The following is a 16140-nucleotide window of genomic DNA, read 5'->3' on the forward strand; positions in this document are numbered from 1 at the left end:
CAGCTGGGCCAGATGGTGGAGGCAGCTGAGGGGAGGGTTCCTTGCTCCCCTCTCCCCCGACCCAGGGGCTTTGAAGGGGCCTAGATTTCTTTCCACACAAAAGCCATGTGGGGAGAAGCCTTCTCCATACGCAGACTTGGGGCAACATTTTAATCTGGTGGAATCGCAGTTGTAGCATTATAGAACGTGAGTACGCTGCAGAATTCTAGAATCTCAGAGGCACAGCATCCCAGAATTTCAGACAAGTGAGTCATAGATTTTAGGTTTCCAAACTGTGCCATCCAACACTGTAGCCACTAACCACATGTGGTTATTGAGCCTTTGATATGTGACTACTCTGAATGGGATGGGCCGTACATGTAAAATACAGTGGACAGTGGATTTTGAAGACTTGGTATAAAAGAAAGAATTTTAAACATCTCATTAATAATTTCTTTATATTAATTACACAGTGGACAGTGTAAAATACAAAGTGGATTTTGAAGACCTGGTATAAAAGAAAGAATTTTAAACATCTCATTAATAATTTCTTTATATTAATTACATGTCAAAATGATAATATTTTAAATATATTGGGTTAAATACAATGTATTACTAAAATGAATCTCACCTTTTTTTTTTTTTTTTGCTTTTAAAACAAGGCTACTGGAAAATTTTTAATTTCATGTATTTCATTTCAGAATTTTAAATAGAATTTTAGAACCAGATTTCCAGATCTTTATATTGCTAGCTGACTTTGAGTCTTAGACACTAACTCTCAGAGCCTAAAAGAATCTGAGAAGAATCCTGATCCTCCTCCCACCCAGTGCAGGGATGCTCTAGCCCACCATGACCAGCACTGACCAGCCTCTGCCTACCCCTTCCCCCCACCTTCCCAGTGGAGAACTCACTGCCGCCATGGCTGCTGGGCTTTTGGAATGGTTAGAGTTTCTGGGTGTCGGGTGGGATCTGCTTCCTGCAGCTTCTTCCACCCTCATGGTTGGTTCCCAGAGCATCTTCCAGGGCCTCCCAGAACAGGTCTGCATCCTTCTCCCCATGAAAGGTGTGGAGTCTGAGTCCTGCCCCTCCCTCCTCTCCCCCCAGGCCACTGTTCTACAGGCTGCAGGGTCTACCTCGACACCTGTTCCTACAGGTGAGTTTCAGGGAGCCTCTGCTCCAGATGGCCCTCTCTGCTTCCCCATTCCTCAGCAGAACTGTTCCTGGGACGGACCCCAGTGACAGAGTGAGGATCCTTCCAGTCTCTCCCAGTTTGTAGAGTATTCTGTTTGTCTGTCTGGGTAACTGGCCTGCACTGCGTGGTCTCTGAGCCCCACCCTGTTCCCAGCTCTAGGAAGATGTGTGATGGGTGACTCCAGGTGCTAGGATGTGGGGTGACACAGGAATCAGCAGGTTGATTTAGGGTGCTTCAAATCTGCCTGTAGAATGCTGTTTTCAATTTTAAGAGATTGTGGGGAGGAAGAAGGAAGAGGCTTTCTTACTGACAGAGTCAGGAATTCCAAGGCAGTACTAAGTGGCAATGACTCACTCAGAGCACCTCAGCAATTCAGAGGAGGAAGATCAGAGGTCAGTCAGGGAAGGCGTCCTAGAGGAAGTGGGACTGGAGCTGGGACTTGAAGGAAAGGAGAGGGTAGTTAGAGTTGTGAAGAGGTGGAGAGGAGGGCATTTTGGGCAGAAGGAGTGCTGGGCACACGTGGCCGGTACCCAGGCCTTGAGGGTCCCAGGCTGCCTGGAGTAGAGGGGTAAGAGGGCGGGCGGTAGGGCTGTGAGGGTGGGCTCAGCTGGCTGAGGGCAGCCTGGGAGTTGGCCTCTGGAGAGGGGTGTGTATGTACAATAGAGGGGGAACCCCAGTGAGCTATAGGGGAGTGCTGGATAAAACAACAGTAACAACTATAGCTATGCCAGGCATGGTACTAAGTGGCTTCCTAATATTTCCTTTAATCTTCTCAATAACCCTACGATGTAAGTACTATTATCCCCATTCTACAAATAAACAATTGAAGCCACGTTAAGTGACAGTAAGTGAAGGCTGACCTTGGATTTCCACACAGAATAGTCTGGCTCCAGAGCTCTTAAGCACTGGAAGGAGGGCAGGTTGGGGGAAAGGGAGGTGGGTGGGGTGAGTGGTGTGTGCAGTGGATGGGTGAATGCGTGTGACCATGTTGTGTGTGAATGGGGGGCGGTATCCCTGCCATTTCCCTCCTGCCCCCTCCCACAACCCCAGCTCCATCTCAGGACAGACCCAGCCCAGACAGGTCTGTGTGAAGAGGAGGCCTTGGAATGATAAGAATTTCCATGCCTGTTGGAGCAGATAGCCCCAGACAAGAGTCTGGCCACCATGCCAGTTCCAGAGCCAACTTCCCACTGGGGTCAACACTGCCCTTCCCCCCATATGCTGGCACATCTCCAAGGGCCCAGGAATGATGTCTAGACTTGACCCTGGGAGTCCTTGCCTTACTGGTGCCCCCTTCTTCTCAGCTTCTGATGCACACACAGCTGGGCAATGGGGAAGGGTCGTCGTAGCTCGGCTGCCTCACCGGTGATGGGGGCAGACCCCTGTTCCTCTCTGGGCCTCAGTGTCTCCATATCTGTAAAAAGGCAGTTTGGATTAGTTCAGGAATCATAAACAAAGATGACAAGGTAGCCCAGGAGGAGAATGCAAACGAATGAGGGAGGCTGGGTATGTGTAAGGAGTGCAGGGACCCAGGAGAACTGGACAGCAACCTCCAGACCAGGTGGCCTGGCCCAGCCTCCCTGCTTCACTTGCCAGAGGTGCTGGGACCCTGAGCCACACTTTCTTTAACTAGAAAGTGGGGGTTGTGGTGCCCACCCCCTACCCCATGGGAGTGGTGAGAATTAACTGGAATAATTGATGGGAATCTTGAGGAGAAATGTCCCCCCTGCCTTTGATGAATGTAATCTTTTGATCTGAGTCATGTTAAAAGGATTTAGCTCCAAGCTCATACAGCTCAATATCAAAAAAACAAACAATCCAATTTAAAAATGGGCAGAAGACCTAAATAGGCATTTCTCCAAAGATGACATACAGATGGTCGACAGGCACATGAAAAGATGCTCATCATCACTAATTATTAGAGAAATGCAAATCAAAGCCACAGTGAGGGATCACCTCACACCAGTCAGAATGGCCATCATCAAAAAGTCTACAAATAATAAATGCTGCAGAGGGTGTGGAGAAAAGGGAACACTCCTACACTGTTGGTGGGAATGTAAATTGGTGAAGCCACTATGGAAAACAGTATAGAGGTTCCTTAAAAAACTAAAAAAAAAGTTACCATATAATCCAGCAATCTCACTCCTGGGTATATATCTGGAAAAAATGAAAACTCTAAATTAAAAAAGATACATGCACACCAATGTTCATAGCAGCACTATTTACAATAGCCAAGACATGGAAGCAACCTAAGTGTCCATCAACAGATGACTGGATAAAGAAGATGTGGTATATATGCACAATGGAATATTACTCAGCCATAAAAAAGAATGAAATAATGCCATTTGCAGCAACATGTATGGACCTAGAGATTATCATACTAAGAGAAGTAAGTCAGAAAGAGAAAGACAAATGTCATATGATATCACTTATATGTGGAATCTAAAAAAATAATACAAATGAATCTGTATACAAAACAGAAATAGACTCACAGACATAGAAAACAAATTTATGGTTACCAAAGGAGAAGGTGGGGGAAGGATAAATTAGGAGTATAGGATTAACACATACACGCTACTATACATAAAATATATAAGCAACAAGAATTTACTGTATAGCTCAGGGAACCATATTCAATATTATTCTTATAATAACCTACAATGGAATATAATCTGAAAAATAATATATAACGGAATCACTTTGCTATACACCTGAAACTAACACAATATTGTAAATCAACTTTACTTCAATTTTTTAAAAAAGAAGTTAGCTCCTGGTGGTCAAGTGAAGAGAATTGAAGAATGAGGAGGCCAGATAGTGGAGGAGTGGATGAGAAATGACCTGGGGGTGAGGGCAAGGCCAGTGCTGAACCCCTCTGGAGAGGTTTGGGAAGGAACAGTTCCGCCGCCGCCCTTAGCTTCTGCCCTCACATGAAGAGGGTTCTGCTCCCAGATTAGCAGGCTGGAACTGAGCCCCGGACCCTGCCTTGCCCTCAGAGGACTTTGAGCCTATTGTGGTAGCGTCATTTAGAGACCACACACGCTTGTATTTTTCTTTCGCCAGGTTGTAATTAGTGCATCACAATCAACACAGTAAAAAGGGAAATTAACCGATTTACATTTGTTTGCAGAAGCTATTATCTTCTCTGTGTGAGGATTCCGAAGATCTTTCACCCTTCATCTCCGTTCTCTTGGTCAAGCTGAACCTTCCAGGGACTTGGAAGAAGGCGGCGGTAGTCTGAAATGGTGTTTAGCTGCAGCTCGGCTCTCTGATCAGCTGAGGGGATCTCCCACGGTTTGGCCAAACCTCCATTTTCTCACCTTTGGGGGTGGAAAAGGCTCATCATCATCAAATGGGGGTGAAAAAGCCTCCACTGTGAAAAATCCTCAGGACTGCTGTGGAGTCCCCGGGAATTGGTTTACAGAATTGGGAAATGCTTTAGAAAACACAGGAAGAGTGCTGCACGTGCAAGGGATTGTGCTAGCTGAGTCCTTGGCCCAGGCAGCTCCTGGGAGTGAGGAATGGGCTGGGGAAGGCGGGACACACATCCTTGGGTGGGTTCTGCCTGAAACAGGAAACCTGGCCCCAGAGACGGGACTGCTTTGGAAACCAGCTGCAAGTGCTCTTCAGACAGCAGCAGCGTAGATGAAAGTGGGGGTGCAACAGGGAAGGGTGGGCGAACCCTGTGGAAGCGGGGGACTAGGGCACAGAACCCAGGTGGTCCTGCACAGTTTGGAGGCTCCCTGCCCCCGGGCACTGGGAGGTGCGGTAATAGTGCTAAGAACTTAACCTTCGAGTTAGGTGGGGCTGGATTCGAAACCTCCTCTGCCACGCCTGTCTGGGTGACCTTGGGAAAGTTGCTTCACCTCTCTGAGCTACAACTCTCTGGGCTGCTCAATAACAAATGGTGGAAAGCAGGTAGCATGCACCAGAGTAAGCAATTAATTGCTGTTAATTACTCCCATCCCCCACCTCAGACAGTCTTTGGTTGCTTTTCAGAACAGTTTATATCCATTGTCCATCTGAAGCATGGATAACCTGCCCATTTCACAGATTTTTCTCCTTCATTTGCTTAACAGATATCAAGGTCTGCCAGGAAGCAAATAGTCCCTGTCCTTGAAGAACTGCATGTGTGTGTGTGTGTGTGTGTGTGTGTGTGTGAGAGAGAGAGAGAGAGAGAGAGAGGAGAGAGGAGAGAGGAAACTGTTACACCATGTGGTCAATGCTGTAATTACGGTGACCATGTTCTCCAAACCACAAATCAGGTCACATGGTCTGACAGAGGCTATTTTCTGCCTCCACTGAAGTCCAAACCGTGAAATCACATGTAGTTACACATTCATTGAATCACCTTTTACTTTTTTAAGAAGCAAATGACATGAAATTTGGGTTCTCTGTGACAAATCCCACCATAGTCCCAGAAAATCACTAGAGCCGTGACGAAGTCCCATAGAGAGCCCTGGCAGGAACCGGAAGACTTCCCAGAGGAGGTGCTGCTTAAGTGGGGCCTTGAAGGCTGAATAGGAGGTCTCCAGGCAGGGAAAGAGGGGGTAATCTTAATGCCCTTGGGACAGGACCTACCCTTCCTGCTCTGTTATAGACAACCCTGCTAGGACCTGGCGGTAGGGGCTAAAGTAGGCAACAGTGTCTGTTTTCATTTACTTTTCACTTTCCTGTCCCAAAGACCTCCTGGGAAGCAGAATTGTTTCAGGCCAGTATAACAACATGGTTACATTGCGTCATATCTTCTGGTGCATTTACATGTTTGTCTCTGCAGTAGACCATACATTCCTTGAGGACAGGGGCCACATCTGTCATGTTCATCTCTGTGTCCCTCTACTTTTCCTCCCCCACCAGGATGGTGTGAGGAAGACTATAGGAGAGGTACTAATCAATGTCAAATGACTAAATGAATGAAGTACCATGGATGGGCATGTTGTAGGGAGGCAGTGTTCTTCGTTTTGTGATGAATCTGTTGACTTTCATTTTATCTGTTTAGTTAGCAAATATGTGCTGGTTGCCTGCCCTGTGACTATAGCTCTGTGTGGGGTTCCAGAGCTCAGCTGTGTCTGAGACAAATGTGGTCCTGCTCACACACAGCTTACACCCTAGAGAGAGGCAGCCGACAAGTAACTACAAGGATGATGAAGAGGGATTGTGACATGTAGACCAGGAAGTGGTCTGGGTTAGGGACAGAGGAAAAGCCCCAGGAGGAAATGAAATTTAACCTGATACCCCAAAAATAAAAATTAACCATTTAGCTAACATTTTAATAGTGCTTATCATGTGACAGACACCACTCTGAGGGCTTTACATGTTTAACTCATTTAATTCTCACGATTGTCCTAGGAAGTACAGACTGTTATCCCATTTTAGAGATGAACATAGAAAGTTTGAAAAACTGGCCCACTGGGACTTCCCTGGTGGCAAAGAATCCGCCTGCTAATGCAGGGGACATGGGTTCAAGCCCTGGTCCAGGAAGATCCCACATGCCGCGGGGCAACTAAGCCCGTGCGCCACAACTATTGAGCCTGCGTTCTAGAGCCTGCAAGCCACGACTACTGAGCCCCCATGCCACAACTAATGAAGCCTGCACACCTAGAGCCTGTGCTCTGCAACAAGGGAAGCCACCGCAGTGAGAGGCCCACACACCGCAACAAAGAGTAGTCCCCACTCACCACAACTAGAGAAAGCCTGCCTGCAGCAACGAAGACCCAACGAGCCAAAAAAAAAAGATAAATAAATTTATTTTTAAAAAAATAAAAACTGGCCCACGGTCACACAGCTTGTAAGTGGCAGAGCCAGCATTCAAACCCAGGTAGTCCACACTCTGAACGAGGAATTAGTCAGGTAAAGGGGAAGGCCAGGCATACCACTTAGGACAAGAGGTAAGGCTGGACAACAAGGTGGGGAATTTATCCTGAGACCAATGGGAAGGCATTGGTGGCTTTAAGTAAGAAATGGGCATGATTAGGTTGCATTAGAAGAGGCAAAGTTGGGGGGGAGGGAGAGCAGTGAAGGGGCTGTTAACACGGGCTGAGGCAGAGACAAGATGTTGGATTGGACTAGGGTGGTAGTGATGAAGAGGAAGGGATGGGGTTGGGTTAGAGCAGAAAACTGGAGGCGGAACCAGTGGCCCTGGCTCATGGATGGGATGTGGGGACAGGGGCTGGTGACAGATTTCTGGACTGGACACGTGAACTGGACACATAGGAGGAGGGAGAGAAGTGGGTTTGGGTGGATGCAGGTTTGGAAGTTCAGCCTTTGGTTTACAGAGTTGGATAAAGGGGACCTTGGGGCAGCCAAGGAGCATGTCAAGTGGCCAGTGGGGAGGACACTGGACTGAGGAGGGGGTGTGGGCAGGGGAAGTTACCAGCACAAAGAAGGGCCCCAAAGCTCTGGGAGGTGTGGGTGGGTCCTGAGGGGGTGGAGGAGCAGGGCACCTCGACAATCTTCCTCAGAACTTCCCAGGGTATGGTTAGAAATGCGAGTCCTCAGCTTCACCTAGACCCATGGAGGCCAATGCCCAGGGTGGAGCCTGGGCCTTGCCTTTTTGCAGGCTTTCTGGGTAACAGTGAGCTGGAGGGCCTTGGACCCAACTTGGTGAACGGTAACTGAAGATTTGAAAAGAGTAGGAAGAGCTGTCGGTGATGGGGAGTCACCCCAGCTCACAGCTGTCCCCCCTCCCCCCTGCCAATGCTCGGGACCTGCAACTCCATTGGTGAGATACTGGCTTTCACTCAGCTTGGGCAGGAGAATAGCTCCGTGACCTGACTGGCCTCCATCCCTCTCTACCCTCCCATAGCATCGCTCTTATTACCTCCCTCACCTACTTATAGCCTTCTCACTCCACCTGGCCCTCAGGATAATGTCCTTTCCTTTGGGCCCCTCAGAGAAGGTCACCCATAAACTGCTCCTAACCCACCTCTCCAGTTTTCTTGCTCATTCTTTCCTTCCTGCTTCCTCTACCCTTCCCCCCACCCCCCTCCATGCAACACTCAGCTTTTCCTGAACGCTTTCCATGTGGCCTGTAACAGGTTGTTCCTTGTACCAGGAATGTCCGTATCCCCGCCCTGATCCCCTCCGGTCCCTCCAGATCCTGCTCAGAGGCTGCCTCCCCCCAAAGTTCCCTTGTTCTGCTCCCCTCTTATTGTAGGCCATAGCACTTGCCCTGGGTCTCCCCAGCAGGCCCTCAGCTCAGCCAGCCTCCAGACACAGGGAAGGACATGCAGATCACCTCCAAACACACCCCGACACTTCTTGAGAGTGCAGACGCATGTCTCTTTCAACCCTGTTACCAAGAACACAGTGCCTGGCACAGGGAAGATGCTACAGGACCTCATGTGGATGAAAATAAGATTCTAGGGGCTTGTTTAACCTGCCCAAGACCCAGACAGTATTCAAGAACTTTAGATCATTGACCACAGGAACGTAGATTATAAAAGAGAATTTGCTAGTGGATGTTGCTTTCCCTGGCTAAATTGGTGGCATGGCTGGAGTGTGCACTAGGAAGTCACAAGCCTATCTTTGAACATCAGTTTGGGCCTGTGATCACCACCCTTAGGCTTAGTCCTACTGACTACACTCCATGCAAAGCTGTCACATGGGCATGACTGGGAGTCCAGAGCCTGGTCCCATTCCCCAGCATCAACCTTGCTCAGGCCTCAGCGTCTTTCCTCCTCCGAGACATGAATGGGCTGGCTGAAACCCCTTCCCCCCCTCCCCCCAGCACAGGAGGTTACCCTTTAGGGGAATTGGGATGATTCTGTCCTATTTTCGTATGTCAAGCTTGGCTTTTCTACCTCTCTTGGCTCTGCTTTGGTTGCTCATATTTTTTTTTAAGCTTTGCTCCTACAATTAGGTAATCTCGAGCCTCTGAAGGTCCTTCGGAAACCACCGATCCATTGTTTTCCAAATTTGCTAGTCTCACCCCAGGCCCACAGAGTCGGGATCTCTAGGGTGGCCTGGTGATCTACATCATTAGCAAGCTCCTTATGGCTCACTAATCAACCAATCAACTAATGACCCAGTCCCTCATTACAGGCAGGCTCATGGATGGTAAAAAGCCCCACCTGGAACAGTCAGATCTGAGTGCAGGCTGGGGCTCTCAGCCACTTCAGAGACTCCCAGAAATCATTTTGTGTTTCTGGGCCTCGCTGTTCTCATCTGTGTAATGACGATGACCAGTGTAATCTTGCCTAATTTGCAGGGTCCTTGAGATGGTTGCACTGGGGGTGGGAAACTGAGGCGCAGTGGGAGAAGAGATTTGCACAATGTCATCAACCTCTTCATTTGCCTGTTATGTGCCAGGCCCTGGGAATTCAGCTGGGAACAACTTGTTGGGGGAGATGACATTCTAGTAAACAATGCAACCAGTAAGTGAACCAGATAATCACGAAAAAGTAAATAAAGGGGTTTTCGAGAGTAAGGGCAAAGGGGTAGGTGGGGCTGGGAAGGACTGCCCAGAAGGGGTCACTCCAGCAGAGACCTGGCTGTTGGGGAGCCGTCTGAGGAGGCCCTGGAGGGTTGTCATCGGCCCAGTGTTGGTAGAGCCAGGAGGCCCCCTCGGGCCAGCCAGGGCGCTCCCAGGACCCTCGGAGGCACGGCGGGCGCGGGTCTTTGTCTCTCTCGGTCTCTCTGCAGCCTCTCCGACCCCCAGTGCTGTTCCCTCTTTGACCCCCGAATAACTTGTTGGCTTCCCCCGGGCTTTGTTTCCCCAGCGTCAGCGCCTCCCGGACTCCCGGCAGCCGCCTCGGGCCCTCGTGGGTCCCGCATCTGACACCCCCTCCGGCCCCCACCCCCTACCCGCTCTGAGACTGGGGTCAAAGGCAGCCTGCGTCACGTGGTCGCCGAGCAGCACCGAATCGGCCGGGAGAGCCGAGGGAGAATCCGGGTGGAAGCCGAGAAATCCAGCTCCGATAGCAGCGCCCGGTCCCGCCCCGGCCCCCGCCCCGGGGTGCGCGCCGCACGCCAGCCGGCCGCTCGGGCCTGTGGAGCAGATCTCCGGCCGGCACCCACGCTCCATCACGGGATCGAACCCCGCTCCCTCCGCCGACATTCGGGGAGGTAGGCGCCGGGGACGGAGTGGGTAAGGGGAGACAGGCTGGGGGCCCCTTGGCGCGCGGGTTCGCCCCTCTGTGCTCCGCGGGCCCGCGGTGAGCGAGGCGGCGCGCCCCAACTTGCAGTCTAAAGGGAGACCCCCACCTCCCACCGCGGGATGAGGGGGGAGGGTGCGCGCTGCCTCAGCGCAGTGCCGGGGACCGGGACTGGGGGCTGGGCACCGAGAGGGAGGGGGAGGGGGAGGGGGAGGAGAGCGGGCGGGAGGCGGGGCGGGCGGCGGCAACGCCGGCTGCGGCGTGGAGCGTGGGTGGGAGCTGCGGGAGGCGGACGTGAAGGGGTTAAGCCCGGCCCGGGCCACTGCCTGGCAGCGCACACACAGCCCAGGGGACCCAGGCGTCCGGCAGCTCGCCGGGAGTGCCCCCTGCCCCGGGTGGCGCCCCAGCCGTGGCAGGTAAGAGGCTGAGAGGGCCGGGGCGGGCCAGTCCCCTGTCCCCGAGCCTGCGGGGCCCGAGCCGAGCTGGGCGTGCAGGCCGCGCGGGGCCCAAGCGGCCGCCGGCGCAAGTTTGGTGCGGGCGGGCGCCGGGCGGGCTCGTAGAGTCTGCCGGGCCCCGCGCAACCGGGTGGGAGGACAAAGGGGTGGGGGAGCGGGCGGGGGCCGGGGGCAGGCCGGGGTGCCGGTGAGGGCAGCGCGGCAGCTGTAGGTCACGGATAATGTCACTCACGAGGAATGCCCCCTCCCCCTCCTCTACTCCCGAACAGGGGAAACTTTTGTCTGGCGAGGGACGGGGTTAGAGGCTAGGTCCCCGCTTCGGAAAGGGTAAGGCAGCCGGACCGGTTTTCTGTGGGCTGTGATCGGCCTGGTCTCTAACTCCCCTTCTCCCTCAGGTTCTCGGGAGCAACTATACCCCTGCTTTGAACGTTGCCCTTTAACACCCTGGGACGGGGTAGGAGGGGGCGTACGTGGACGCGTGGGCTCTGGGACAGACTGGGAAATTGGCTCTTTCCCAGATTTAAGCACGCGGGTCAGCTAGGAGCCGTGCCAGGCCCAGGGGATACAGAATCCCACCATCACACCCGGGTGCTGTAAAACCGCCCCCACCCCCATCCCCACCCCCACCCCCTGCCCCAGAGCGTTTGGAATGGCCTGCGGCATTACTGTCCCTGGTTTGAGGTTCAGACTGACCTGGATGTCTGTCACTTCCCAGCTCTGTAGCCTTGGGCTGGTTCCTTACCTTCCCCTAGCCTCAGTTTCCTCACCTGTAAAATGGGCAAAGTATAGAATCAGCCAGAATAAGGATGAAATGAGAACCTGTGGTACCTTAGTAAACGGTGGCATGTTTACATTCAACAAGTATTTGTTGCATGTGTACTGTATGTCAGGCCGTGGGCCAATTGCTTTAGATACATTATCTCATTTAATTCTCCCATGTTACTATTAGCAGCATTTTACAGCGGGGCAGAGGCACAGAATCCTAAAGGTCGCACAGCTGTGATGTGGTGGAACTTGGATTTGACTCCCCTCCCCCAGCCTGAGTCTCAACTACAAGGCTTTATAAGATCCTGCTGTGACCGAGCTCATTTTCCATTGAAATCATGAGGACACAGGCCGCTCTTCCCTTTACCCTTACCCTCAGGTGATGCTCCTTCTGTCTGGTACTGGTGTGGGCTGAGGTCTTGTGCCCTGGCTCTTGTTATTGTGGGCAGCTGGAGCCCAGGCCTGGAGCTCCGTTAAGGGTCCAAGTTCTGTTGCTGGCTGGGTCCGTGGTAGGAACGCTTTCATAGTATGGGTGGTGCAGGGAGGAGTGCTCCCTGGCTCTGGCTGGGGACAGCTGGTGGCTTTGTCAACAGGCCTCTCCCCAGCACCCAGGGGACCGAAGAGCCTTTCTACTCCATCCAGACCAGGTCACTTTCAGATCAGCAGGGGGCAGAGGTAGGGCCAGGAGTGGAGCCCGTGGGGTGATGGGATTTATATTGCAGGTGTCCTCTTGTTTGACTCATCAGCAGGGTCCTCACTGCGAAAGTAATGCCCCAGCCCCAAGGGTCCTTGAGAGCAGTAATGAAGGGTGGACTCTGAGCACATGTCTCAATTGCAGAATCCTTATGGAAAATGCATGCGTGTGTGGGTTTCTGAGCCTAGGGCATGCATTTTCCATGTAAATAGCCCAGGAGTGAATGTGGGGTGGCCCAGACTTTCACTCACCTTAGTGCCCTGTGCTGGCCTAGCCTTTTGGTGGGGGTACCATCCCATGACTGTGGGTCAGGCTCTGAGCGGGGGCCTTGAGTAATTTCTAAAAAAATGGAAAACAAATTGCTAGTTAGTGAATGATATCTTAAAACAATGGAGTGGGAGCAGATAGCGAAAAAAAGTCCTGGGGAGAGGAAAGTTTGTGCATTACTCTTCTAACTTCTCCGAGGGCTTCTGGAATTTGCAGTGTCCGTAGGCTTTTCCTGGGCCCTGAGGATAGGGGATCCTCCTGGGCTGACGGTTCACTGCCAGCTGGTAGGAACAAGAGTGGAAATTCCACTACTTAGCTAGACTTTAAGGGGGCCCAGAAGTGTGGGGGATTGAGTGGAGGGGCTGAAAAGATTCCTGAGGGATGGGGATGACCCTAGGCGTGTGGTCAGACTCTCCTTGAGATCAGAGCAAGAGAATCAACAGGTGAAGGGAGGAGGAGCCAGCAAGAATGAAAAGATGGGTAGTGAGTCTCCTATCACAAGGGGTATACAAAGAACAGTTTTACAATCACAAGTTGAGAATGTGGTTAAGAATATGAAATCATAGGCTGGGGGTTGACCTAGGGGCCAACTGAGAGACCTGCACGTGAGACACTTAGAAATGGACTCTGGTCTTAGCAGCCCAGAGCTTTCTCTGCCCTGGGCTTTGGGCCTGCTTGACCCATCTTCTGCACTTTGGTGTCAAAGCCAGGCCTGCGAGTCCCTAGAGACTGGGCAGACTTCTGCTGGCTTGGAATTTGGTTTTGGGTATGGCTTGAAATATCTGGACTGTTTGGAGGACTTGGACATTCTTTACTTGGAACGTTAGGGTAATTTGTTAAATATGTATGGAAAATGTCTGTGGACGGGGGTGACTGGGAAATGAAATGAGGTGAGATGCTCCTGCTTTCTGGCTGGAGAGGCCGCTAATCTGACAGGTGAGGGAAGGCAAGGATCAAGTGATGGCGAAGAGGCAGGATGTGATCAGTGATAGACGGGCTTTGGAAGGTCAGTGGAGGGGAAAAGCTCTTCTGGTAGTTTATGTCGACAGGGCTTCCTGGGGGAGGAAGTGTTTGTGAGGGTGCAGGCAGTGGGAAAGGGGGCTGTGGGAGGCAAGATGGGGTCGTGGGGAGCTTGCAGTGTCCTCCTCGGGGGTTTGGATTTCAGTCTGTGGCTGGTGGAGAGGACAGAGGGTTGTAAGCAGCTCGTTGAGTCGATGCCTGTTACTGTGTCTTGTGCCAGGCTCCTTACAGACGCTCCATTGAGATCTCACAATACCCCGCAAAGTAGCTGCTGCTGGCCACCCCCAGCCCCACCCCATTTTCAGATGAGGAAGTGGAGGCTCCGAGGGGTCGAGTCACTTACAAAACTGTAAGTGAACAGGCTTGAACAGTTTCTGCCCTGTCGTGCTGCTCCTCTCAGGGGTCATTTGGCCAAAGGTGGTGCCAAGACTGGCAGGGTTGAGACCAGCTCAGAGATGATGCTAATTGTGGTCTTGCAGAAAGTTGACCAAAGGTCTGACTCAGGCCATGGGACTGAGAGGGAAGGAGAGGGAGGCTGCAGGACTTTGTAGGTATCTTGGGGATAGGGTCATCACAGGTGGTCTAGGGTTTGGGGAAGGACCCTTAAGTGGCAGTGTCACTGCTTTCAATTCCCTGCAGGGCTGTCTACTGGCAGAGGGCATAGTCTTGTCCTGTGTGGCTCTCAAGGGCAGAGACAGCACCAAGGGTGACAATGAAGCTAACGGGAATTAAGTGCCTGGGGAGGCAGCAAGGTCCCCATTGCTGACAGTATATGCAAAGAGGCCAGAGAGTTAGGGTGCCGGAGGCATGTACCGGAGGGTCATGCCTGGGTGACCTCTCTCAGTTCCCTTTTCGCCCGAGAATCTCAGGGTGGTGCTCGGCCCACTTCTACTCCGTTTTTCTCATAGCTTTTCATAGCTGCCCCTTCTAGAAGTTCCCCTGCGGCGCTCTGCCTGGGAGAGCCCTTGCCCCATGGAAAACACTCAGCCCAGCTGACCTTTGAGGGGCCCCTCAGAATTTCTGGATCAGCCACCAAAGTCTGGGTTGCCAGGGACTGTGGTTTCACAGAGGACTGGAACCTTCTGCTTTCGTTTCTCAGTCTGTGAAATGGGTTCAGTCTCTCGTTCCTCAAATGTGAGGAAACAAGGCTGAATCACGGGTCAGGCTGAATCAGTAGGGGCTGGAGGAAAGGGCTGATGGATTTGAAAGTGAGGAGTGGGAGGGGTGGGGTGCGTGGGCTGGGGGGCAGGGCTGTCCCCCTCCTTCCCCTCATTAGAGGGTAAAGCCGGGCCTCCCGGCCTGAGGGGTCACAAGCCAAGGTGCTTTCTCCTGCGTGTGGGGCTGGCACAAAGCTCTGTCCATCAGCTTCAGCTTGGAGGTTGGGAACTTCGAGGAAGGGCTGGATGTGGATGTCTTGGACTGTGTGGCCTCAGGGCTAAAGCCAGTCTGTCACCCAAGGAGTTACAGAGGGGCCTGAAGCTCTTATCTTGATGGAGGGTTTGTGTCAAGTTGCCTCCTGGCCCTTTTTATTCCTACCTGTTTTATTTGTTGATACAGATTGGATTAGTCTAATTTTAAAATGTGCATTGCAAATGAGCATTTATTTATTTGAGGCCAAGGCGTGGGAGGTGGCCTGCTCTGTGACCACAGTGACTCACCTCCCAGTGCCCCTCACCCACTGCCACTTTTCCCTCCCTGTGTGCGCCTACCCCCTCCTGCCTCCACATTTCTGCTCACAGTGAGGGTGCTGCCCCCCAGTCACTTCCCCTCACCCACCCCAAAATCCCCCCCAGCCCAGCTCCAGTGTGACCTCTTCCTAATTCCGCAGAGCTCACGCTGCCTGCTCCCTGCTTTCCATGTGCACAGTCTGTTATCTGGGCCTCTTCAGGGCCCTTCACACACCTGGTCTTGAATTCCGGTTCTCATCTCCTCCAGGCTCTGTGCTCTGGAGGCAGTGGCTGTGGGCAGCCCATTCCTGCCCCACTGGGTGTGGGCAGCATTGCAGAGCGGAGTCAGAAGTCCTGGCTTCACATCCCAGCTCTGCCACCATTAACTGTGGGATCCTGATCAAAGTACCTAAATCTCTCTGGGCATCGTTTTCCTCAGCTGCAGAGTGAGGATAGTAACAGTCCTGTTTTGCTGGGGAGATTGAGCAGATCAGTGCCTGACCCACTGTAAGAACCCAGTAAGTGGGAGCTTTTCAAAGCTAACAATGGTTGTCATAATTACTGTTTATACCTAGGAGATGATCTATCCTTTTAGAGATAGAGGGAAGAATCTCTGGAGTCTGAGTTTCTAAACTTTCTGTCTAATGACTTGAGGCTTGTATGGATGAGGAAACTGAGGCCTGGAGAGAAAGGGCAATTTGCCTAGGGTGTGGGACCTGCCCGTCTTATCCTGGAAGCCTGGCAGGATTTCCTCTCTCGGTTACACCTGTTTTTCCTCTTCTCTTCTTTCATCAAGGTTAAGGTGCTCAAGTTCTGTAGTGCCAGCCTCCTCCCTGGTGGCCACGTTGAGTGGTGTCTAAAACTTGGGCCAGTTAAGTTGGCCTGGCTGGCAGGCCTTGTGACTGCCCTCGAGACCAGGGACCCATACCCTAGACTGTGGACACTGTGGAGGCTGCAGCCTCCAGAGACCTCCTGCTCAGCCTCCCTGGGCCCCAGGAAGGGGGAG

General features: G+C 52.2%; 1 protein-coding gene and 1 long non-coding RNA gene across 12 annotated transcripts in view; one reads left to right on the forward strand and one right to left on the reverse strand.

The window, feature by feature from the left end:
- Positions 1 to 577: 577 nt before the first annotated feature.
- Positions 578 to 11987, reverse strand: LOC132517224 (uncharacterized). Of its 2 annotated transcripts, XR_009539640.1 has the most exons (5): positions 11860 to 11987; positions 11415 to 11488; positions 4290 to 4491; positions 3294 to 3328; positions 578 to 2585 (listed from the first exon to the last, which is right to left on the reverse strand). It is a non-coding gene; the product is annotated as an uncharacterized LOC132517224 (long non-coding RNA). The 2 variants fall into 2 exon arrangements; XR_009539641.1 differs by lacking the exon at positions 11415 to 11488.
- The window catches only part of NDST1 (N-deacetylase and N-sulfotransferase 1), a 74303-nt gene continuing 68191 nt past the window's right edge, over positions 10029 to 16140 (forward strand). For 3 of the 10 annotated variants that reach the window (XM_060144022.1, XM_060144019.1, XM_060144024.1), the window contains exon 1: positions 10045 to 10237. The gene's annotated coding sequence lies outside the window, so the exon portion shown is untranslated. Of the gene's footprint in view, positions 10260 to 10545; positions 10683 to 16140 lie in introns of those variants that run through there. The other 7 variants (XR_009539639.1, XR_009539638.1, XM_060144026.1 and 4 more) reach the window with 6 other exon arrangements.

Source organism: Lagenorhynchus albirostris, chromosome 3 (genome assembly GCF_949774975.1).
Source record: "Lagenorhynchus albirostris chromosome 3, mLagAlb1.1, whole genome shotgun sequence".
In the NCBI taxonomy this organism is placed as follows: Eukaryota; Metazoa; Chordata; class Mammalia; order Artiodactyla; family Delphinidae; genus Lagenorhynchus; species Lagenorhynchus albirostris.